At 43.8% G+C, this 24,822-nt stretch overlaps 1 protein-coding gene and 2 non-coding genes across 6 annotated transcripts in view; 1 reads left to right on the top strand and 2 right to left on the bottom strand.

The window, feature by feature from the left end:
• LOC126425294 (pyruvate carboxylase, mitochondrial) overlaps nt 1–24,822 on the top strand; it is a 417,925-nt gene that overhangs the window by 126,167 nt on the left and 266,936 nt on the right. The window lies entirely within an intron of this gene.
• Trnat-cgu (transfer RNA threonine (anticodon CGU)) lies at nt 7,646–7,717 on the bottom strand. Its single transcript has one exon. It is a non-coding gene; the product is annotated as a tRNA-Thr (tRNA).
• On the bottom strand, nt 19,720–19,801 carry Trnaa-cgc (transfer RNA alanine (anticodon CGC)). The gene has a single exon. It is a non-coding gene; the product is annotated as a tRNA-Ala (tRNA).

Below are 24,822 nucleotides of genomic sequence, written 5' to 3'. Positions count from 1 at the left end.
CGTCACATTCCCATGCAGTCAGACATCAGGCCACTGCCTCATCAGAATGCCCAACAAATTTGGGTGTTGCAAGATTCGACCAGCCGGGCCAAATGGAAGCCCAAAATGAGGTTCCTGTCATTCTGTCAGTGTCACATGCCACATAAGTGGCGTCTCCGTATCCTTCAGGTACCACTCAACATCTGACACTGTTCACGCATCTTAAGTACCCTACCAGACGTGGTAATAACACTAAAGACGAACAACGCTAGTGCACTCAGATGGCCGTTTCACTTCTGTCAGAACATTGCAAATTACTGCAAGAAAAAGGAATAAAAGTGTGATAGTGTTAATACTTTCATCCTCCTTTACCACCTCTTTCATTACTGCAGATGACGCGTCACTGAGCACATTTGTACTGTGCGTGCAGTACACGTGGGGTGCCTAGTTGCGTCCTGTGTGGAATACGTAAGTTCTTGTACACTGCACTAACCTGCTGTCCTCATGATGATGTCCCCAGCGCAAAAAACAGCACGCAGGTCGTGGATTCTTTTTCTTGAGGCTGAAATTCACTTCGCAAGGAACTGCTGCTACGAATAAACTATAACTCATTTGGGATGCCACTCGCGTTTTTATTAACATAGACACGAGAAACTATTCTTGATCACAACGCATTGAACATATCTTTTCACAGTCATTATATCTGGCTAAAATAACATGAAATACATCCTGCCACAGACAACATGTCTGTCTACTGGAACGGTAAGAACTGGAGAGCCGGACTGCCCGAGACATTTCGCGCGCCAAGCCAGCAAGGCGTGACCCGAACGCCACCGAAGTGCATCGGCAGTAATATCGTCAGTCTTTTGTTTTAGTAATACTTTGATTTTAATAATTTTGAAATGATTGACTGATAGCTGGCTGTTGAGAGATGTTTATTTAAAAAATGAAGTAATTTGGATGACAGGTTTAATTAATAATAGCAACTAAAGTTTTAAGGTTTTGGCGCCCTACTGCCGAACACAGCAGCCAATCACAGAGCAGCAGCATCATGCAGGCGGTCTTTCTCTCGGGAATGGTACCGAATCTAACATCTGTCACCGGTACCTCATCCCACATTGCGTCATCTCTGTGCTTCTTGCATCTCCACTGCCCTGGGAATAGCTTCCTGGAGCCTAATATGATGGCTGAATAAGCCAGATTTTTTTTCCATCAGTCTACTGACTGGTTTGATGCGGCCCGCCACGAATTCCTCTTCATCTCAGAGTAGCACTTGCAACCTACGTCCTCAATTATTTGCTTGACGTATTCCAATCTCTGTCTTCCTCTACAGTTTTCGCCCTCTACAGCTCCCTCTAGTACCATGGAAGTCATTCCCTCATGTCTTATCAGATGTCCTATCATCCTGTCCCTTCTCCTTATCAGTGTTTTCCACATATTCCTTTCCTCTCCGATTCTGCGTAGAACCTCCTCATTCCTTACCTTATCAGTCCACGTAATTTTCAACATTCGTCTATAGCACCACATCTCAAATGCTTCGATTCTCTTCTGTTCCGGTTTTACCATACAATGCTGTACTCCAGACGTACATCCTCAAAAATTTCTTCCTCAAATTAAGGCCGGTATTTGATATTAGTAGACTTGTCTTGGCCAGAAATGCCTTTTTTGCCATAGCGAGTCTGCTTTTGATGTCCTCCTTGCTCCGTCCGTCATTGGTTATTTTACTGCCTAGGTAGCAGAATTCATTAACTTCATTGACTTCGTGGCCATCAATCCTGATGTTAAGTTTCACGCTGTTCTCATTTCTACTACTTCTCATTACCTTCGTCTTTCTCCGATTTACTCTCAAACCATACTGTGTACTCATTAGACTGTTCATTCCATTCAGCAGATCATTTAATTCTTCTTCACTTTCACTCAGGATAGCAATGTCATCAGCGAATCGTATCATTGATATCCTTTCACCTTGTATTTTAATTCCACTCCTGAACCTTTCTTTTATTTCCATCATTGCTTCCTCGATGTACAGATTGAAGAGTAGGGGCGAAAGGCTACAGCTTTGTCTTACACCCTTCTTAATACTAGCACTTCGTTCTTGATCGTCCACTCTTATTATTCCCTCTTGGTTGTTGTACATATTGCATATGACCCGTCTCTCCCTATAGCTTACCCCTACTTTTTTCAGAATCTCGAACAGCTTGCACCATTTTATATTGTCGAGCGCTTTTTCCAGGTCGACAAATCCTATGAAGTGTTTTGATTTTTCTTTAGCCTTGCTTCCATTATTAGCCATAACGTGAGAATTGCCTCTCTCGTCCCTTTACTTTTCCTAAAGCCAAACTGATCGTCACCTAGCGCATTCTCAATTTTCTTTTCCATTCTTCTGTATATTATTCTTATAAGCAGCTTCGATGCATGAGCTGTTAAGCTGATTGTGCGATAATTCTCACACTTGTCAGCTCATGCCGTCTTCGGAATTGTGTGGATGATGCTTTTCCGAAAGTCAGATAGTATGTCGCCAGACTCATATATTCTACACACAAACGTGAATAGTCGTTTTGTTGTCACTTCCCCCAATGATTTTAGAAATTCTCATGGAATGTTATCTATCCCTTCTGCCTTATTTGACCGTAAGTCCTCCAAAGCTCTTTTAAATTCCGATTCTAATACTGGGTCCCCTATCTCTTCTAAATCGACTCCTGTTTCTTCTTCTATCACATCAGACAAATCGTCACCCTCATAGAGGCTTTCAATGTATTCTTTCCACCTATCTGCTCTCTCCTCTGCATTTAACAGTGGAATTCCCGTTGCATTCTTAATGTTACCACCATTGATTTAATGTCACCAAAGGTAGTTTTGACTTTCCTGTATGCTGAGTCTGTCCTTCCGACAATCATATCTTTTTCGATGTCTTCACATTTTTTGTGTAGCCATTTCGTCTTAGCTTCCCTGCACTTCCTACTTATTTCATTGCTCAGCGACTTGTATTTCTGTATTCCTGATTTTCCCGGAACATGTTTGTACTTCCTCCTTTCATCTATCAACTGAAGTATTTCTTCTGTTACCCATGGTTTCTTCGCAGCTACCTTCTTTGTTCCTATGTTTTCCTTCCCAACTTCTGTGATGGCCCTTTTTAGAGATGTCCATTCCTCTTTAACTGTACTGCCGACTGCGCTATTCCTTATTGCTGTATCTATAGCGTTAGAGAACTTCAAACGTATATCGTCATCCCTTAGTACTTCCGTATCCCACTTCTCTGCGTATTGATTCCTCCTGACTAATGTCTTGAACTTCAGCCTACTCATCACTACTATATTGTGATCTGAGTCTATATCTGCTCCTGGGTACGCCTTACAATCCAGTATCTGATTTCGGAATCTCTGTCTGACCATGATGTAATCTAATTCAAATCTTCCCGTATCTCCCGGCCTTTTCAAAGTATACCTCCTCCTCTTGTGATTCTTGAACAGGGTATTAGCTATTACTAGCTGAAACTTGTTACAGAACTCAATTAGTCTTTCTCCTCTTTCATTCCTTGTCCCAAGACCATATTCTCCTGTAACCTTTTCTTCTACTCCTTCCCCTACAACTGCATTCCAGTCGCCCATGACTATTAGATTTTCGTCCCCCTTTACATACTGCATTACCCTTTCAATATCCTCATACACTTTCTCTATCTGTTCATCTTCAGCTTGCGACGTCGGCATGTATACCTGAACTATCGTTGTCGGTATTGGTCTGCTGTCGATTCTGATTAGAACAACCCGGTCACTGAATTGTTCACAGTAACACACCCTCTGCCCTACCTTCCTATTCATAACGAATCCTGCACCTGTTATACCGTTTTCTGCTGCTGTTGATATTACCCGATACTCATCTGACCAGAAATCCTTGTCTTCCTTCCACTTCACTGCACTGACCCCTACTATATCTAGCTTGAGCCTTTGCATTTCCCTTTTCAGATTTTCTAGTTTCCCTACCACGTTCAAGCTTCTGACATTCCACGCCCTGACTCGTAGAACGTTATCCTTTCGTTGATTATTCAATGTTTTTCTCATGGTAACCTCCCCCTTGGCAGTCCCCTCCCAGAGATCCGAATGGGGGACTATTCCGGAATCTTTTGCCAATGGAGAGATCATCATGACACTTCTTCAGTTACGGGCCACATGTCCTGTGGATACACGTTACGTGTCTTTAATGCAGTGTTTTCCATTGCCTTCTGCACCCTCATGTCGTTGATCATTGCTGATTCTTCCGCCTTTAGGGGCAATTTCCCACCCCTAGGACAAGAGAGTGCCCTGAACCTCTATCCGCTCCTCCGCCCTCTTTGACAAGGCCGTTGGCAGAATGAGGCTGACTTCTTATGCGGGAAGTCTTCGGCCGCCAATGCTGATTATTTATCAAAATTTAGGCAGTGGCGGGGATCGAACCCGGGACTGAAGACGTTTTGATTATGAGTCAAAGACGCTAATCAATTATATACCCGCTGATGATGTGTACATGTTCGAAGTTATGTGGACATCCGAACATCGGTATGTCTGACTTCCATTGTCAGGCAGTGTATAAATCTGCATGTAGCGGAGTCGACGAAACAAGAAGTCCCTTACAGCTGTAGTGAAGTTGCCAAGCGCCTGCTTCACGCGTCTCACTGAACCAGTCATGTCGGATGGTTTTATGCACGTCTCCATGGCAGCTCCGCAGATGTCAACGGTTTTCGTTTGCAGCCGTTGGCGCTTCGCAATTCAAAGCTGGCAACAGCGTTGCCAACTGTCAGCAGACTTCTCTCGCCGACACTCCTGTAGCAACTAGCTCTCACAAAGACACTTTACCGATTAGGCGTCTTCTATTCACTTCACAATGATAAGATTTAAAGATCAGTGCCCGGACATAAGTTTTCTAAAGCAGTGCGACGCAGTTCTGAAAAGGAAAATAAAACTCGAAAATATCGCTTGTTAAGATGAGAATATTTGGGTGCTTTGTAGTACAAAAACTTTCCGAGGTCGTTAACATATCTCAGTAGTGTAAAAGTCCGGTATCTGTAAAGTCGCTAGTTCGATTCACAAACAGCGACGATTTTTTCTTTCATTTAAATTCTGTGCTTATTATCAATTAACAAATAGTGAATCGTAATTTTTAATAAAAATAAAATTTTATTTTTAATTACTAGTCGTGTGAAAATAAAACTAAGAAAAGAGGAGGAGAACTGAAGCGTTTGAGACAACGTGCTGTAAGGAGAATGTTGACTGTTAGGTGGACGGGTAAGTATCTCCACAGAATTGGCGGGGAACATAGGAAAACAAGTGATATGGAGGGATAGAGTAACAGGACATGCTTTAAGGCATGAGGGCAGGAACTGCAGGGAAATACATTGATTTTCATATTTCCAGCAAATAAAGGGTGAAGAGAGAGGCAATTCTGACGTTACGGCTAATAATGGAAGCAAGGCTAAAGAAAAATCAAGACACTTTCATAGGATTTGTCGACCTGGAAAAAGCGTTCGACAATATAAAATGGTGCAAGCTGTTCGAGATTCTGAAAAAAGTAGGGGTAACCTATAGGGAGAGACGGGTCATATACAATATGTACAACAACCAAGAGGGAATAATAAGAGTGGACGATCAAGAACGAAGTGCTCGTATTAAGAAGGGTGTAAGACAAAGCTGTAGCCTTTCGCCCCTACTCTTCAATCTGTACATCGAGGAAGCAATGATGGAAATAAAAGAAAGGTTCGGGAGTGGAATTAAAATACAAGGTGAAAGGATATCAATGATACGATTCGCTGATGACATTGCTATCCTGAGTGAAAGTGAAGAAGAATTAAATGATCTGCTGAATGGAATGAACAGTCTAATGAGTACACAGTATGGTTTGAGAGTAAATCGGAGAAAGACGAAGGTAATGAGAAGTAGTAGAAATGAGAACAGCGAGAAACTTAACATCAGGATTGATGGTCACGAAGTCAATGAAGTTAATGAATTCTGCTACCTAGGCAGTAAAATAGCCAATGACGGACGGAGCAAGGAGGACATCAAAAGCAGACTCGCTATGGCAAAAAAGGCATTTCTGGCCAAGAGAAGTCTACTAATATCAAATACCGGCCTTAATTTGAGGAAGGAATTTCTGAGGATGTACGTCTGGAGTTCAGCATTGTATGGTAGTGAAACATGGACTGTGGGAAAACCGGAACAGAAGAGAATCGAAGCATTTGAGATGTTGAAAATTAGGTGGACTGATAAGGTAAGGAATGAGGAGGTTCTATGCAGAATCGGAGAGGAAAGGAATATGTGGAAAACACTGATAAGGAGAAGGGACAGGATGATAGGACATCTGCTAAGACATGAGGGAATGACTTCCATGGTACTAGAGGGAGCTGTAGAGGGCAAAAACTGTAGAGGAAGACAGAGATTGGAATACGTCAAGCAAATAATTGAGGACGTAGGTTGCAAGTGCTACTCTGAGATGAAGAGGTTAGCACAGGAAAGGAATTCGTGACGGGCCGCATCGAACCAGTCAGTAGACTGATGACAAAAAAAAAAGGTGAAGAGTGTAATTCGTATTCAGAGATGAAGAGGTTGCCACAGGAGAGGAGAAGTAGTAGTCTGAGTTGCTTGTCCGGGTATGCATTAGGGCAGACAGCATGACGTGTAATAATGTAGGTACAGTATGCTGGGTTCTTTTTGTTTTGATATAATGTAAACACGTACGTACATAATACAAACAAATGTGCTTAAGTGACAAATGAACGTTTCGTTAGGTTTTCTTTCGAATTATTACCCAGTAATTGAACTGCATAATGCCTAATTCAATTCCTCAAGCAGAAGTGGATAAGTTAAACGTCTGTGTTGAAACCGTCGTAGAACGGAAACGTTATGTTTCCAGACAAGATTTCCGGTTTCGAACATTATGTACTGGCTCCCCTGTACAAGTCTTAGAAGTTTGTAACTGGAATTTCCGAACACCGTGTATTCTGTATGTAGGTATAAATGATTCTATATGCATTGCGCAGTCACGCTGTATATGGTAATGGATGTGTGAGATTGGTGCTTTAATTGGGCATGTGTTCCAGTTCGAGAATTCTTTTGCAGAGGGGAGAAATATTAATTTTCTTCAGGGCTAGTTTGCAGATGACACGTCGTCAAAAGACAAAAAGGAGCCCAAAATCCGGTGTGTAATAATGCAGTCCATTTAGCAATATAATTTTAAGGCGAGCGTCTAAACAAAGCAAATTGCACATATTGTAATTTTCGGCATACAGTTACCATGAATTTCGTATTGTTTTTTTACAGAAATAAAAATTGGAACCACAGAAGACACATAGGTGTGGAAACATATCTGGGTAAATAAAAAAATAAACAAATTGCCTTTGCATAAGGCTGATTCTCAAAACAACCCAATGTCATCGTCTAATTGAAACGAAATGGCGACTGTGCTGACTAAATCATAAACTGTGTCAGCTGTTATCAGTACCATATTTAACTGGGTTGACAAATCTGCTTCAGACCTTAACATGTAAACACGACGGGGAAATAAGGTTTTCGTCACATGTAAACGTAGATCCTGGTACGAACCGTGTTGAAATACAGTGCACAGGCTTCAGTCGCTGCAAATTGTTTTCTTGCTGTCGTCTAAAGTTGTAGTTTTATTGATGAATAATTTTAAAAATTGATGCCTCCTGTGAGGTTTGAACTCACGACCCCTGGTTTACGAGACCAGTGCTCTACCACTGAGCTAAAGAGGCGCTGCGAAGCTCCGTGCGTTTCGTAGCTGTTGATATTAGTGGCTGCGCGACCGGTTATGGAAAGATTTAGATATTGTGTATTTCTATGTAATAAAATATATATATATCCATAATTAAATCACTTCTTTGTGTAGCTCACATTGGTGTTTTGAATTATTACCGTATACCTTCATTAGACGTGTCTGCTGTTCGCTCAGCAGCGGATGGTATTTTGAATGCTGCGCTATGCGGACAACACGTTGTTTCTCGCGTTGACAAACAGTTAATTCATTTATGCAACTGCCATACGTGCAAACGAGAAATGGAGATCTCCCCCACGGCACATAGCCATAACGAAAAGCACCAGATGCTAATTTTATCGGAAGATAACATTGACTCCGAAACCGCTGTGCCCAATACAATTAAACCTGGCAGTGACAATGAACAGACGTTTGTATTTGTACGTTGTTAACTACGAGATAGGAAGCCCTGGTGGTCAATTCATGAATGCTTGCCTCGCAGATAACTATCTCTTACTGAAACTACAGAACGAAGAATTCCTTAAATTATCAAATGCCTGGCTTACATTACATATGTATTTGGGTGGGGTCCGCCTTTAGCGAAACATAATTTTTGTCCCAGACCTGTTTCACTGCAGTTGCAGCATCATCAGTGGGTTATTGTATTTTATGGCTTCTTACCACATGGTGTGGTTTTCTTGCTGTATTACGTTTTTACAATGTCTGTTTTTCTTTACAGTTTGTCATATTTTCTTTTTCCCTCTTCTTCGTCACTGTCAGGTTCTGCGTATTGAGTTGTCACCGTCACTGTTTACCAGTTGTAAAAACAAGATGGCTTGCCTTAACGGTAATTCATTATACATTAATTTTGGAAAGACTCTGGACATTGTTTTAAGTTGTCCAATGTTGACGAGTGTTCATTTTGAACTGGCTTTCGCCTTCGCTCACTAAACAAACACCGAAGCAATAAAAGTATACGGTAGTAATCATCCAGGATTGGTGTTTGGAATAGCGCAACTGAAGATGGGAAATCTGAAAATTCAGACTGCATATCGCGGTCGGATTACAGCTCTTTGCTGATCAAAAAAATCCTCCCACTTCTTCGAATGACTGCATGTTCAGGTTGTACAATAAGAGAAATATTGAAAATTAGTAATGAAGTCACACCAACGGCGGGTCGGTGCCACGTCGAAGTGTTGCGTCTCTTCGAAAAGAAGCTGAAAAAACTGAAAATAGCAGCGCAATGATTATTAACATAAATTGTACACTATTATTGCAAAAAGTCACATTTTGGATGAAAGGTAGGTCAATATATGAGAAACTATTCAGAGCTACAGAAAACGATGCTTACGTAACAAGATGAGGATGGTAAAAGGCAAAAGTGAATAGCCAGGCATCTCTTAGCCTCGAAGAAAACTAGGAGGGCGCGCAATTTTTTTTTTGGGTGGGGGTGGGGAGGGTGTAGATAGTGTTAGTATTTCCGTATGAACACCCTGGTCCTTAATGGTTATATAAAAAATACGTTACTAGTAAGGAGGTCTTAACTTCTGCTCAACTCCTTGGTACAGTTTATAAAGTGAGTTACGTAAAAAATCTGACAATGAGATTTTTTACTTCGTAGCATCATAACAAAACAAAAGTATGACCAGCTGTTTTGTTATATGCCTTGTAAAAATGCTCCAAAGATATTGCCACACCATGGTATTTCATAAGGAGTTAGTACACAGTCACAGTGTTCCTACAATACATTATATACATTATACAGGGTGTATCAAAAAGAATCATGCTGTTTGCCACATCTATATTTCTGAAACTAATAAACATGTATAATGAACTTTATTTCTTGATGAACGGGAGACTCAGTCTTCATGTATGTTCGATACGCCCTCTTTAGATTTACGGCATATGTCAATGCGGTATTCAAATTGTTCCCGCACTGCAGCGAGCTTGTCTTGAGTTACAGCTTCCACAGGTGCAGTTGCGCGATGTCCCAGTTCATTAATTATTGTTGGTAACGGAGGCGCACAATCTTTCATAAACCCTCACAAGAAATCTCTCTCTCATGTCCAGTGGCCTTGGAGGCCAATAATGTAAGACTGAATCATTTGATCCAGTGCGGCCGATCCATTGTCCAGTAATCCTTTGATTTAAAAATTCTCGCACTTCCAGATTCCAGTGTGCGGATTCCCCATTCTGTTAGTAAATGAAGTCGTTCGATCAGTCTTCAACAGCGGGAAAAGAAAAGTTCTCAAGCATATAGAGATACGTGCTTCCCGTAATCGGCAAAGAAATACGGATCTCACACCTTGTCCGGTGATACTGCACAAAACACGTTAAATTTTGGAGAGTCTCTCATGTTGTAAAATTTCGTGTGGTTGTTCCGTACCATATATTCTGACATTATGACGTTACGCCTTTGCAGTTAACTGGAATGTTTTCTCGTCACTAAACACTAAACGTGGAAAAAAAGAGTCACCCTCCATCTTGCCAAGAATGAAATTACAGAACTCCAAACATTGTTGTCACCTTCACGAAGAGGTGCAGTAGCTGGATTTTGTATGGTTTCATGTGTAATAGTCGACGCAACACACGCCAGACGGACACTGGGGGCAAGTTGAGCTGCACGGCAAAAGGATTTGTACGGACTCCATGTGAAACTGTGCCGGATGCGTTCGCCGTCTGTCAGAACTGCTGCTACCTAGCGGGCGCCATGTAAAACTAGTTTGTTTGATCTTTTCAACAGTTCGCTGTTCACGCACATTGACTATCTCAAATACCTTAACAATTAACGATTTTTGAAATCCGATTACTCTTTTTGATACATCAAGTATAATGGAGGAGGCACAATACTTGTAACTAGACAGACTAAAATACTATTTCTAACATTAGCATTTAAAAACATTCGGATTCCTTTTGTCCGATTCTTCGATTGCAGTATAACCTCAGAAAACGCAGAAAATGACACACAAAATATCCCCAAAAATATTCGTGTAAACGAGTGCACAAGTGTACTTGAAGATATAAATAAATTCTCGAAACGTGCTTTGTGAAGCATGACAAATCAACTGGTGCAACTTTCATTATTAAAATTTTTCCTGAATCATCGAATATGATGAACGAAATTACATTACACAATCTTCCACTAAATGTTTAACACAGTAATTCAAGTGTTAGTTTTAAAATCTGTGTTCGTCTTGCTGCAGTATAGTGCACGAAGCACGAATTACCCAGATTTTATTCAATTATTTGAGAGTTAGGGCACTTTGCGACTTGCAACAAACTTCACACAGAATTTGAGACCGCCGGCCAGTGTGGCCGAGCAGAAGTTAAGTCCCATAGTGCTCAGAGCCATTTTAACCAATTTGAGACCTTAACGTCTCTCTCTCTCTCTCTCTCTCTCTCTCTCTCTCTCTCTCTCTCTCTCTCTCACACACACACACACACACACACACACACACACACACACACACACACACGGCCCCAAAAAATTATGAAAGGAAAAAAACTTTATCACTTCGAAAGTTTTCACTGTTCATGCAGCAGAACTTCAGCATCTGGCATAACGTTTCAATGCTTTACTTATTTACCACTAAGTCTATTCACAACGCATTCTGCAGACAGTATCCACAAGTACGACCGAATGTATATGCGAAGTCATTCCTTGTACGACACGTAAGTGAGAAGGTTCACTATTATGGAGATGGGTGAAAAACTAGCCTCTGCTTAAAATGGAGCGCAAATTACCCAGTTTATAGTCATCCAGTGTTTCAAAATTAAAGCACTTATTGACTTCCAGCAAACTGTAAACATAATTTCCAATGGCTTTTAACGTTTTCTAGCTTACATGCGTCACGTCAAATATTTAATATGTATCGAACTTATGAAGTAATCAGAAGTTTTAAGTTTTTCATACACGAGAGTTTTATTCTTTAAAAATTTTTAGGTTTACTGGTTGTTACTAAACAGGCCTCAGGCGACATCTGCATCTGACTGTGACAACTTGTAACTGAGGAAACGGAGCGATATAACTGTGAACATGAGAGAGAGAAAAAAAGACCAAGCTCCTTGGTTACTGGTTATTTTTATGGTGGCTGTCCTGTAAGCAACTATCTGTTAATCACTTTGTTATGATCCAGGTTAGTTCCTATTACGCCCTACCATCCATCACTGTCACCTAAGATACGGCATTGTTTTGTGGAATAATTATTCTAGAACAAAACAAAAAAAAATTATCTGCTAGAGTAAGGCCGTACTGTGTCGTAAAATTTCGTAACCAGAATACCTTGTAGGTCTTACTTCAAACAGATGTATTTTTCTTATCTCTCTTCATGTACATCTGTCTCGTTTATATAAAAGACAACTTTACCAGGTGTAGCCTAAGGCAGTCTTACATCACCGTAATACCCGTCAAACAAGAAAGACAGATATACCTTCAACCAGACTTAAGAAAAAGCGCAGTAGTTGCGAATATCCAGGCATAAAGCTTCTTAATAAATTACCTTCGCGACCATATCAAGTCTCACTAAATATCATCAAAAATAAAACCCAGAAGTAGATGAAAGAAAAGGCTTTCTACACATTCGAATTCCAAGATTTGGTGAAAGATGGTCTTAATTGCGAACGAATGATTGTGCGTAGTTTAATATATAGTATGCATTGCAGTATGGTGTGTAACCATATTTTCTGCATTAATCCATACTATAAAAGTTTTCAGTATTATTAATGATTACATTGATTTCATGCAATTGCGTAAAGATAGATGAGTAAATAACTAATGAAGATAAATCTGTGAACTTAATTAAATGTAGTGCAAGGACCTAGCCAGCATACAAGGAATCTGGAGTTCAATTACAAGAGAGAGATTGCTGAATGTATCGCCTATATCGGATTATTGCAGGATTGCCTGGCGCGCATATCAAGTATAAAAAAGTGTTCAAATGTGTGTGAAATCTTATGGGAGTTAACTGCTAAGGTCATCAGTCCCTAAGCTTACACACTACTTAACCACCCCCCAGGGGGTCCACAACTCTTTTGTGGACACGTGCGTAGCGAGCACGGGACCCCGAGCTAATGTGGCCCTCCTTCCTTTCCGGGCTGCATACCTTCCCTTCCCTTTCCGCATCCCTCCCCGTCCCCCATCTTCGCCCCCCCCTCACCTCTGTCTCTTTCCTTCCCTTTCTCCCCCTCTGGGAGTATGGTTTGTGCCTACGTCCGGAGACGGACGCTCCAAACTGTTCCAAATTCCTTGCTTTTACACTTGCAAGTCCTCGTCCTTCCTCTGTCCTTCTCTTTTCCTTCCCTCTTCTCCTTGCCCTTTTCTCCGCTGCGGCGTTTGAGACCCCCTTTTCTTTCCTTTCCCTTTCTCTTTTTTCCTCCCTGTGCGTGTCTGAAGGCCGACCCACGCACTTCCATGCGTAGCCGGTGACGGGGTAACGCGTAATTCCCCGCCCCGGGTAGACAGGTAGGACACGTACGTACCCCCTGGTAACGGCCAGGCCCAGGGAGGGGTGATTACCCGAGCTGATACCTTCCGAAAGTGCCGATTGGTCCCTCCGTCCGTTTGTCGGGAGGTGTGACCTGAGGTGTGAACAATCACCTAAGGCGGGTGTGCCCTCGGTGAGGGCCCCCACAAGGGAGGAGCGCGCCATCGGAGACGCCGGTAATCATGGGGGATTCTTCCGCAATGGTTTCCTCACCTTCCACTATGTCTGCTCACAAACGTAAGTTCACTGAGTCTCAGCCACAGACGGTTCTTCCATCGTTGCCACAGTTCCTTGTTGTTTCTCGGTCTGACGAAGGTCACGACTTTTCCACGGTCAACCCTTTCATTATTCAGAAAGGTGTCGACGCAATTGCGGGTCCTGTAAAGTCTTGTTCCAGATTACGGAATGGTACCCTGTTGTTAGAAACACACAGTGCCCTCCAGGCTCAAAAATTGCTGCGTACTTCTCTGCTCCACACCTTCCCTGTCCGGGTGGAACCGCACCGTACCTTAAATTCCTCGCGTGGAGTCGTTTATACACGCTCCCTCGATGGATTGTCTGACGAAGAAATTCAGCACTACCTGTCTGACCAGGGCGTCACCGCTGTTCATCGGGTTATGAAAAGGGTTGACTCGAACATCATTCCAACCCGCACTGTCTTCTTGACATTTGACAAAGTTCAACTCCCATCAAAAATCAAAGCAGGCTATGAGATAATTTCCGTTCGCCCTTATGTCCCAAACCCTACGCGTTGGTATCGATGTCAGCGGTTCAATCACACCAGCCAGTCCTGTTCCAATCCGGCCAAATGTGTTACGTGTGGCAAGGATGCCCATGAGGGTGCTTGTCCACCTCCATCCCCTCACTGCATCAACTGTATGGGTGACCACGCTGCTTCCTCTCGAGATTGCCCCGTTTTTAAGGATGAAAAGCTCATCCAGGAAATAAGAGTGAAGGAAAAGGTGTCGACCTTTGCTGCTCGAAAGTTACTCGCCAGTCGACAGCCCACCATGCCTCAGAAAGGAAAATACAGCACTGTCCTTGCTTCTCCTCGGCCAACAAAGGAGGCGGCCACGCAGACTTGCGACCTCACATTTAGTACCACGGTCGTCAGATCGGCCAGCGCAAAGATCGCCCGTTCAACCTCACCACTTTCGCCTGCCCACTCTATGGCTCACCCTTCGTCGGGTTCTGCTAAATCTCGAGCCCAAAAGTCAGACGCCAAGTCTTCGAAAAAAGAGCATTCTCGTGAAGAGTTTTTACGTACTGCAACTTCACAACCATCGGTTCCTCCTTCATCTAAACATCATACCTCCAAGAAGGCTACGAAGAAACACAGTTCCTCTCCTTCTCCGCCAAGGCGTGTCCCATCTACAGCACCACCTGGCGGAAATCGCCCTCGGCCATCTTCTGTGTCGCCGAGGCGCACTGCTGGTGGCCGGTCAACTGGCCGATCGTTGGTGGCAGGAGCAGCTCCTGACCAACCTATGGATCAGGATCTTCTGCCTTCGACTGAATGCCATTCCATGCTGTCGGTCGCAAGCTCTGAGCAGTCGTTGAGTTGACAGCACCCTTGGTCACGTTTCTCCATTTTCTGTTCACCCTATGTCCATTATCCACTGGAATATCCGCGGCATTCGCGCCAATCGGGATGAATTGTCGATCCTCTTACGATCCTACTCGCCGGTCATCTTTTGTCTTCAGGAAACAAAGCTGCGTCCCCATGACCGCTTTGTTCTCCCTCATTTTCAGTCCGTCCGATATGACCTCCCCTCTGTTGAAGGCACTCCAGCCCATGGAGGACTCATGATTCTGCTCCATGATACTCTCCATTATCACCCCATCCCCTTAAACACTTCCTTCCAAGCTGTCGCCGTCCGTCTTTCCCTTTCTGGATACACGTTCTCTCTTTGTACGGTATACATTCCATCGTCTACACCACTGGCACGAGCTGATCTCCTTCATCTTCTTGATCAGCTTCCACCCCCCTATTTGCTGGTTGGGGACTTCAATGCCCACCACCCGCTTTGGGGATCTCCACATCCTTGCCCGCGTGGCTCACTATTGCTAGACGTCTTCCACCAAGCGGATCTAGTCTGCCTCAACACAGGGGTCCCCACATTTTTGTCTGCCTCCACGGCAAATTTATCTCATTTGGACCTTGCGGTCGGTACTGTTCCGCTATCTCGGCGCTTCGAATGGTTCGCCCTTGATGATACACACTCGAGTGACCACTTTCCATGTGTTCTTCGACTGCAGCCTCAACTGCCATATATGCGCTCGCGACGCTGGAAGTTTGCCCAAGCCGATTGGACACTTTTTTCGTCTCTAGCGACATTCGATGACCGTCGCTTTCCCAGCGTCGACGATGAGGTCACACATTTTACCGACGTTATTCTCACAGCTGCGGAACGTTCAATACCACGCACCTCCGAATTGCCCCGGCGCCCCCCAGTTCCTTGGTGGAACAAGGCATGCCGTGACGCAATACGTGAGCGGCGACGTGCTCTTCGCATTTTCCGTCACCATCCAACTTTGGCCAACTGTATCCGATATAAGCAGCTCCGTGCGCGATGCCGTCGCGTCATCCGCGATAGCAAGAAGGCAAGCTGGAAATTCTTTATTAGCTCATTTAACACCTTCACTCCCTCCTCGGAAGTTTGGAGTCGGCTTCGACGGTTCTCAGGCGCGCCTAGTTTCTCCCCAGTCTCTGGGCTCACTGTCGCGCATGATACCTTAGTGGACCCCGTCGCAATTTCTAACTCATTGGGTCAGCACTTTGCTGAGATTTCGAGCTCTTCAAATTACCCGCCAGCGTTTCTCCCGAAGAAACGTGCAGCGGAAGTGCGACATCTTGCTTTCTCCTCTCAAAATCGCGAAAGCTACAATACTGTTTTCTCCATGCGCGAACTCCAACATGCACTCTCTTCTTCTCGCTCCTCCGCCCCAGGACCGGATGGTATCCATGTCCAAATGTTGCTGCATTTATCAACCCATAGCCTGCGTTACCTCCTTCGCCTTTATAATCGAATTTGGACCGACAGTACCTTTCCCAGGCGATGGCGGGAAGCTATTGTCGTTCCCGTTCCGAAACCTGGAAAGGACAAACATCTCCCCTCTAGCTATCGCCCCATTTCTCTCACGAGTAGTGTCTGTAAGGTTTTGGAGCGTATGGTGAATTACCGTTTAGCTTGGTGGCTGGAATCCCGCAGTCTTTTAACACCATCCCAATGCGGATTCCGACAGCATCGTTCTGCCGTTGACCATCTTGTTGCTCTCTCCACTTATATCATGAACAATTTCCTCCGGAAACGCCAAACGGTAGCAATATTTTTTGATCTGGAGAGAGCATACGATACCTGTTGGAGGACAGGCATCCTCCGCACACTGTTCTCTTGGGGCTTTCGAGGCCGGCTGCCCCTTTTTCTTCGCGAATTTATGGCAGAGCGCACATTTAGGGTGCGGGTGAACACTACTCTCTCCCGTACTTTCTCCCAAGAAAACGGGGTACCCCAGGGCTCCGTGCTGAGTGTTGTACTGTTTGCCATCGCCATTAATCCAATTATGGATTGTCTCCTTCCTGATGTCTCGGGCTCCCTCTTTGTGGACGATTTTGCGATCTACTACAGCTCTCAACGGACCAGCCTTCTTGAAAGACGTCTTCAAGGATGTCTCGATCGCCTCCACTCGTGGAGCATCGAAACCGGCTTCCGTTTCTCACCCAGTAAGACCGTTTGTGTTAATTTTTGGCGACGTAAGGAGTTTCTTCCGCCCTCCTTACATCTAGGTACTGTCAACCTTCCGTTTTCCGACGTCGCTAAATTCTTGGGTCTTATGTTTGACAGAAAACTGTGCTGGTCCTCCCACGTTTTCTATCTTTCGGCTCGTTGTCTGCGTTCCCTTAACACCCTCCGTGTCCTGAATGGTACCTCTTGGGGAGCGGACCGAGTGGTCCTTCTCCGCCTCTATCGCGCCTTAGTGCGCTCGAAATTGGATTATGGAAGCATAGTCTACTCCTCTGCTCGGCCGTCTATTCTTCGGCGTCTCGACTCTATCCACCACCGTGGATTACGTTTAGTGTCTGGAGCTTTTTACACCAGCCCTGTGGAAAGCCTTTATGCTGAGACTGCTGAACCTCCGCTGTCCAATCGGCGGGCAGTCCTTCTGAGTCGTTATGCTAGCCATCTGTCTTCCATGCCTGCTAATCCAGCCCATGACCTTTTTTTCGACGCCTCCTTTGATGTCGGGTATGCAGGCCGCTCCTCCTCCCTACTACCCCCGGGAGTCCGCTTCCGTCAAGTGCTCCATTCTCTTTCCTTCCGCTTTCCTAAAACCTTCTTGACAACTTGGGGTACAGCACCGCCTTGGCTCCGTCCCCGGATCGACTTGCTCAGAGACCTATGTCAATTTCCCAAGGATGGTACCCCTGCACTTGTTTACCGTCGGGCATTTGCTGCTCTATGTGCACAAATGACGGAAGCCACATTTATTTACACCGATGGCTCGAAAACATCGTTAGGTGTAGGGAGTGCCTATATTGTTGGCGACACCCCAAATCACTTTCGGCTTCCCGACCAGTGTTCGGTTTATACTGCGGAGCTTTACGCTGTTCTCCAGGCTGTCCACTACATCCGCCGCCATCAGCGGATACAGTACATAATCTGCTCAGATTCTCTCAGCTCTCTCCTAAGTCTCCAAGCTCTTTACCCTGTGCACCCTCTGGTCCACCGGATTCAGGACTGTTTGCGCTTGCTCCACCTGGGAGGCGTCTCAGTGGCATTCCTCTGGCTCCCGGGACACGCTGGTATCTGTGGAAATGAGGCGGCCGATATAGCGGCCAAGGCTGCAGTCTCTCTTCCTCGGCCAGCTATTCAGTCTCTTCCGTTTACCGATCTACGGAGCGGTTTATGTCGCCAAGTTGCTCATTTATGGCATGCGCATTGGTCAACACTTCCCCATAATAAATTGCGGGAAGTGAAAGCCCTTCCTTGCGCTTGGACCTCTTCCTCCAGAACGCGTCGTCGGGAGGAGGTAATTTTAGCTAGACTCCGGATAGGGCATTGTCTTTTTAGTCATCGACATCTTTTAAGCGGTGATCCTCCCCCACTCTGTCCCCACTGCTCTCAGCTGTGGACGGTCAGACACCTTTTAATTGAATGCCCCTATTTTAATCCGTTACGCTCCCGTCTACAGCTATCGCCTGATCTATCGTCGATTTTAGCAGATGACACGCGCTCAGCTGACCGCGTTCTACAGTTTATTAGTGACAGTGAAATGACGTCAGGCATTTGACGCTTTTTTGGGGGACAACCGACCCCTTTCTATAGTGGATTTTTAAGCATTCCTTCTGCCTTTAGTTTCTCAAATTTTATGACTTTGTTCCCATTGCTGCTGATTTCAAATTTCGTTTTTTTCCTGTTTTTTTTCTACGTCACGGGCTGGGCGCTAATGACCATAGAAGTTTTGCGCCCTAAAACCACAAACAAAAAAAAACACTACTTAACCTAAATTATCCTAAGGACAAACACACACACCCATGCCCGAGGGAGGACTCGAACCTCCGCCGGAACCAGCCGCACTGTCCATGACTGCAGCCCCAGACCGCTCGGCTATCAAGTATAACTTTCAGTATTTCGAGCTTATTCGAAGAACAGCGGTGCGAATCTACATCTACGTCCATACGCTTCAAAAACACTTTGAACTGCATGGCAAGGTGTACTTCGTATTGAACCAGATATTAATGTACCTCTACGCAGGGATCCTGGAAATCGCATCTAGTCCGAAAACATTTCCAGCTACTGTTGCCAGCATTGTTTGTGGCAGTACATTCCCAGAGCCCTAGATTTCATAGTATTGCCGCGGGATGGATGTTAGCGAGATACTGGAAGTGAGTACCGCTGTGTCGCTTCTGCATTCCACAAGCAGTAAGGTTAACAAGAAAATCAGAAATAGGACTCGGCGCATGTGTTCTTTTTTAATTAAGATAACTGCTTCCATGAGCATAACTCGTGAACTGTCGTTGACTACATACGTTATCCAAAATGCTGAAACACGATTTTGAATATACTGTAAAAGCAGTCGGAACAAGAATTAAGACTAATATAAATATCAAAGACTGTATACCGGTTTAAAACCAGATCGCCGATTATCCTTGGTTTCTTCGGCTACTGATGATTCATACAGAATGCGATACACATCTACAGCACACGTCTCTCTGGCATGTCTGCAACAACCAGAAACTAGTAACGTTTTAGTAGCTGGACTCAAGGAGGTAATTAAGGTTGTATATGTACAGTAGGGCGCTAGAATTGTGAATTTCATAAATGACATAGATTCACAGACATACGGTGGTGGTGGTGGTTAGTGTTTAACGTCCCGTCGACAACGAGGTCATTAGAGACGGAGCGCAAGCTCGGGTTAGGGAAGGATTGGGAAGGAAATCGGCCGTGCCCTTTCAAAGGAACCATCCCGGCATTTGCCTGAAACGATTTAGGGAAATCACGGAAAACCTAAATCAGGATGGCCGGAGACGGGATTGAACCGTCGTCCTCCCGAATGCGAGTCCAGTGTGCTAACCACTGCACCACCTCGCTCGGTCAGCCATACGGGAAGTGAAATATTAGTTATAGCAAAGACCGTAATAAAGAAAAGACCAGCTGGAAAGTTGCTGCCCATGACCACAGAAACACATTTAATGGTGGTTACATCTGCATTCGTACTCTGCAAACTACCTTATGGTGCGTGATAGAGTGTATCTTGTACCACCAGTCATTTCCTTTCCTGTTCGATCGCAGATATAGCGAAGCAAAACCGACTGTCTATATGCCTTGGTACTTCCCTAATTTCTCCTGCTTTCGTGTTCGTTACGCAAATGTACGTTGATGGCGATAGAATCGTTCTGCTGTCACCTTCAAATGTCGGTTCTCTAAATTTCCTCAGCAGCGTTATGTGAAAAAAAGTCTTTGGATACTAATCTAAAAAGACTGCGATTATTTAGGAATAAAATTGGCTCCTGAAATTTTTACCAATTACGTACCGTAGTAATTTAACACGGCTATCAGTCCTGTTGAAATTCTGACAGAAGCGAGAGCAGCAGATCAACAGTTCGGAGACAATGGTCAGACCAGACTTGCTCAAAACTATCACAAGTCACTCGCATTTAAACGATCAGCAAATAATCTCAGGGACGCGATTTCCTTATAGCAGAATGAAATCAGTGGCTGAATGCGAATTGCATTCGACGCATCGTCTCTTTACCATGATCTGTTGAGCTCGCGGTTCCAGCTAGCTTTTCTGGAACAAATATTACAAAAACCATAATTCGCTTACAACTTAACTGCGGGAAGAACATTTACTTATAAATGGAAACAAGAATGTAACACGTTTTTAACATATTCAATTTCACATCAGATTTATATCTACTACAAAGACACTTACACATCATCAGTTTGCTCCGATGAGTTTGTTTTCTGAGACACTTCGCTCCTCGCTTTTTTCTTCAAACTTGTCGTCGTCGTCGTCTTTCGTTCAAAGACTGGTTTGCTGGAGCTCTCCACGCTGCTCTATCCTGTCCAAGCCTCATCTACTGCGAGTAATACTGCAACCCATATCCTTCTGAATCTACTTAATGTATTCGTCTCTTGGCCTCTCTCTACAATTTTTACCAACCTCCCCCACACACTTCCCTCCAATACTACATTGGCTATATCTTGCTGCCTCAGAATGTGCCCTACCGAATGATCACTTCTTCTAGTCAAGTTGTACCACAATTTCCTCTTCCCCTCACTTCCATTCATTACCTTCCAATTAGTTCCGTGATCGTACCCATCAAATATTCAACATTCTCTTGTAGCGCCACATTTCGAAAGTTTCTATTTTCTCCTTATCTAAACAGTTTATTTTCCATGTTTCACCTCCATACGTGGCTGCATTCCATACAAATACTATCAGTGAAAAACTTCCTGACGCTTAAACTTATGCTCGATGTTAACAAATTTCTCTTCTTCAAAAACGCTTTCCTTACCATCGCCAGTCTTTATTTTATATCCTCTCTACTTCGCCCATCATAAATTATTTTGTTGCCCAAATAGCAAAACTCATCTACTTCTTTAAGTCTCTCATTTCCTAATCTAATTTTCTCAGCATCACCTGATTTAATTCGACTAAATTCCATTATCCTCGTTTTGCTTTTGTTGTTCAACTTACATCTTCCTTTAAAGATGTTGTCTTTCCGTTCAGCTGCTCTTGCAAGTCCTTTGCTGTCTTTGACAGAATGATGTCATCGGCAAACCTCAAGATTTTTATTTTTTTCCCCTGGATTTTAATTCCTACTCTAGATTTTTCTTTTGTCTCCGTTACTGCCTGTCTCCGTTACTGCCTGTCTCCGTTACTGCCTGCCTGTCTCCGTTACTGCCTGCCTGTCTCCGTTACTGCCTGCCTGTCTCCGTTACTGCCTGCCTGTCTCCGTTACTGCCTGCCTGTCTCCGTTACTGCCTGCCTGTCTCCGTTACTGCCTGCCTGTCTCCGTTACTGCCTGCCTGTCTCCGTTACTGCCTGCCTGTCTCCGTTACTGCCTGCCTGTCTCCGTTACTGCCTGCCTGTCTCCGTTACTGCCTGCCTGTCTCCGTTACTGCCTGCCTGTCTCCGTTACTGCCTGTTCAATAAACAAACGGAATAACATTGGCGTAGGCTCAACCCTGTCTAACTCCCTTCTCAACCACTGCTTGCCTTTCGTGCCCCTCGACTCTTAAAACTGCCATCTGGTTTCTGTACAAACTGTAAATAGCCTTTAGTTCCCTGTATTTACCCTTTCCACCTTCATAATTTGAAAGAACGCATTCCAGTCAACATTGTCAAAAGCTATGCCTTAAAACATATGAAACTAAAACTCCTCCGATTCGTTTAAGCCACAGGATTATTTATTTGGTTCGTTGTTCTTAATTTGCAGTTCATACGCGTTTCATTACATTTTTCTTAGACAACTTCAAATATTAAGATACTAATCAGTCTTGATTGCAACAATTTATTAAAAACTAAAAATTCATGTCAGATGGTAACCGATTTAGATTTTATGAGAAATCTTCAGACCATGTCCCTGAAACGTTAAATATTAATAATCTTCAGAAGGGAACAGGCGTCAAAATTACATATTTCACCTACATGATATGTATAGACTGAATAATACGATAAAACGTTGGTATACCATCAGGTGGTGATCAGAGACTACAGCGGAGGATTGATAAGTGTCGGAGAACACAGGTTTGTGAGCCTGGTAGGAGAGCGTGAAAACATTCAAAGACAGACGCGAGTTACCTTGCGTAAGCGTACTTCCTAAGTTTCAAGAATCAGCATATGGAATGTATGCCTTCTAAGTGTCACTTCATCGCGAAGACAAGATAAGAATACAGCGCGTACAGAGGCATTTAGTCATTTGCCCACGCCACAGTTCATTGTAACGGGAAGGAACACTAATATTTGGCGCAGAGTATAATATCCTCTGCTATTCTATTTACAGTGGTTTGCAGAGTATGGATGAAGGTGTAGGTGAAGAGCGTGTGTGTCAGACTACAGGTATGTATGAAGAACTAGATCGAACCAGTTGTAAGGCTGATTACTGAAACAGCGTAATTCTCCTCCCGTGCGATTCCACAAAACGAGGGTAAACAAGCCATGTAGTTGCGCAATCCGGCACGTAGCGCTATCAGCGAGCACCTGCGATTGCATCACACAAACAGATTTACAGATACAAAGCAGTAAATAGCGCTCGTATCTCTGAAGATCTTACGGTTTCTACGCCGGCCACGTTCTCTGGACTTGGCCCCCACACTTATTTCCAAAAAAAAATACCGAATGCACTGATTGAGGGCCAATTTCAGACTCGCTCGGTCCACGCGGATGAATATGTACAGGCCGCTACTTCACCCGAACCATAAGACAGCAAGGAAAGTGTGTGTTGGTACCTCTGGATCTGTACTTGCGAGCTGCGAATGGACAAAACGACTTTCGGAAGCGCAACATCTCTCTCTCTCTCTCTCTCTCTCTCTCTCTCTCTCTCTCTCTCTCTGAGGATCAGTGAGGATCAGTCGATGTATTATTTGTTCTGTTTCTGGATAGTGAGCATTGTTGATGGTAACCAGAGCACTCAACTCCCCTCCGCCCTCCGCCCCCCCCCCCTCTCTCTCTCTCTCTCTCTCTCTCTCTCTCTCTCTCTCTCTCTCTCTCTCTATATATATATATATATATATATATATATATATATATTAGCCTACATTGTAAGCCTCGATTGGACGTCCACAGAACAGGCAGAGAACACAGTTAAACTACTTCGGGGCATGAAACCAAATAACGTTAAGTTCCAAATCCCCTTCAGCTTTAGCCAACTATGAACCACGAGATTGTCTTTCCCATTGGCAATTTCTTCTCGTCCAATATTTCTTCTTCTTTGCATCATGTGCCTCTATTCTTTAGACTGCTTCAGATCCCGTTCTCTTCCTTTCAATCTTAAATCGTTAATTTAACATCTTGACTCTGAAAATTTCTTCTGCTACGCATTTCTTTTGTGTTTGCTGTTTCTAAATACGCTTCCTTACATAAAAGTTAAGCATCCAGAACTAAAGGAATCGAAATGAAACTTCACGGATTGAGAGGGTATATGATGTTACTTCCATAATTGCAATATGGAGTCAGTCTTACAAGGAACTAGATTGTTTTTTTGATGTATTCTTCAGTCCGAAGACTGGTTTTATGCATCTCTCCACGCTACTCCATCCTGTGCAAGCCTCTTCATCTTCGAATAACTACTGCAACCTACATCCTTTTGAAGCTGCATTATTTCATTTCTTGATCACCCTCGACAATTTTTATCCTCCCACCCCCCTCCACACTTCCCACCAGTGCTAAATCAGTGATCCCTTGATGTCTCAGAATGTTTTCTATCTTCTAGTCAGGCTGTCCGACAAACTTCTTTTCTCCCTAAATCTATTCAGTATCTCCTCATTGGTTGCATAATCTACTCATAACGATCTTCAGCATTGTTATGTAGAACTACATTCAAAAACTGATATTATCTTCTTGACTGAAATGTTCATCGTCCATGTCTCACTTCGATAAAACGCTGCATTCCATACAAAAACCCACAGAAAAGACTTCTTAACAGTTAAATCTATATTGCAAGTATGTTTTACATCCCCTCTGCCACGGCTATCTTTAATTATTTTACTATCCAAATACCAACTAATCTACTAGTTAGTGTCTAGTTTCCTAATCTCACCATCACCTGATCTGACGGCATTCCGTTATCCTTGTTTTGCTTTTGATGATAATCATCTTATATCTTCCTTTAAAGACATTGTCTATTCCGTTCAGCTGCTCTTCCAAGTCCTTTGCTGTGTCTGACAAACTTAAAATGTCATCGACAAACTTCAAAGCTTTTATTTCTTCTCTCTGAACTTGAATGCTTTTATTTCTTCTCTCTTTTCTTTGCTTTCCTTTAATGCTTGTTCGATGTACAGATTGAATAACATCGGGAATCAGCCACAACCCTGTCTCACTCCCTTCTCAACCACTGCTTCTCTTTCATGCCCCTTGATTCTTGTAACTGCAGTCTGGTTTCTGTACAAGTGGG

Source organism: Schistocerca serialis, chromosome 10, assembly GCF_023864345.2.
Source record: "Schistocerca serialis cubense isolate TAMUIC-IGC-003099 chromosome 10, iqSchSeri2.2, whole genome shotgun sequence".
NCBI classification, from domain to species: Eukaryota; Metazoa; Arthropoda; class Insecta; order Orthoptera; family Acrididae; genus Schistocerca; species Schistocerca serialis.
This window is presented reverse-complemented; position numbering and strand designations above follow the sequence as displayed.